We start from the raw sequence: 1618 nt of genomic DNA on the forward strand, positions 1-1618 counted from the left end.
TGGGGGCTCTCCGGCGCCTGCGCTTGGCTGTGGGAGAGGAGCGGGCGGCGCCTGCCTCTGGCACGAGGGGGACCTCGGCGTAAAACGCGCGGGGTTCCCGCAAAATGGGAGCTCCGCTGAGCGACTGGAGCGGGGGCGCGAGGACACAAAGCTCAGGGGGGGGGCAGTGGCGGGACCGTTGAAGTCCAAAAGTTGGAGGGTAGGATCGGCCCATTTGGTTTCAGAGTCCAAGAGCTGCCTTGCGCGGAGTCTCGTCGGTATTGTCCACATTGAGTGGCAGCAGCTGCTTTTCAGAGGACATTCCCGGCCCTACCAGGAGCTGCTGGGGGAATCCAGCCACCACGGGCAGGAGGGCAGCTGCTCCCCCCAATAAAATAAAATAAAAAGAATCAATACAAATCTGAGGTTCTGCCCTCCCAACAAAAGCCTGCCCCCCCCCAAACAAAAATCCTGTCTATGTCCATGGATCCAACCTGGGGCTTTTTGCATGCAGAGCCTTTTTCTTTCATCCTCAAATGGCTCTGGGTCTTTGGAAGGTCTGTCCTTCGTGTCATAGAATCAAAGAATTATAGTGTTGGAAGAGTCCGCAAGGCTCATCTAGTACAACCCCTGTAGTAGTAGTTGTTGTTATTTTATTTATACCCTGCTCATGTGGCTGGGTTTCCCCAACCATGGGTGGCTTCCAGAAAAATATTAAAAATAAAAAAAGGCAAACATCAAAAAAATTCCTGCTACAGGGCTGCCTTCAGGTGTCTTCTAAAATTTGTGTAGTTCTTTTTCTCTTTGACAAGTGATGAGAGGGCGTTCCACAGGGAAGGTGCCACAGCCAAGAAGACCCTCTGCCTGGTTCCCTGTAACCTCACTTCCCACAGTGAGGGAACCTCCAGAAGACCCTCAGAAGTGGACCTTAGTGTCCGATAATCTCCTTCCTGTTCCCACTGCCATCATAGCCAACATCATGGAGATCATAGCCATCATGACTACTAGCCACCGATAGCCTTTTCCTCAATGCATTTGACCATCCCTTTTGTTTGCCCAGTTGTACACACTCTCCCATGCTTACCCACAACCCCCTCAGAACAGAGTCACAAGCCTCTCCCAGTCCTACAAGTTCCCACATGCTCCCACTCTGCCCAGGTCCTTGGCCATATTAATTTCTGCTTAAGGCTGTGTCCAAATGGCACCTTTCCCCTATTTCCATTGTGACTGGATTCAAGTCGCCCAATTAAAGTGGATTTGGAGCTGTTGTGCAATGAACCACTCCCCCCAAATAATTAGTTGTTTCTTGTGGTAAATAAAGTGGCGAACTGCACTGGGTAATGTGGGGTAACATTTGTGGCTTGACATGGCATGGTGGTATAACCCCTCCACAAACAACTTGGATTGAATGCTCACTAATCAGCTGGTGCCTTATAATCTCTATGCAGACTTCGTGCAAACAGGTCAGGATGAATGCTTAAGCGCTCTGCAATTTTGTTCTCATGGTGGCCTGTGGGAAACCTATAAGCAGGTCCTGAGCTCAACAACGCAGTCTCTGCTGAAACCGTATTTCTTAGTACAAGCGTACTTGAAAGCCTCATTATCACCTCTTTCCCTTGCCAGACCAAGGAGGCTCCAT

This window comes from Podarcis muralis, chromosome 1, assembly GCF_964188315.1.
Source record: "Podarcis muralis chromosome 1, rPodMur119.hap1.1, whole genome shotgun sequence".
Classification (NCBI taxonomy): domain Eukaryota; kingdom Metazoa; phylum Chordata; class Lepidosauria; order Squamata; family Lacertidae; genus Podarcis; species Podarcis muralis.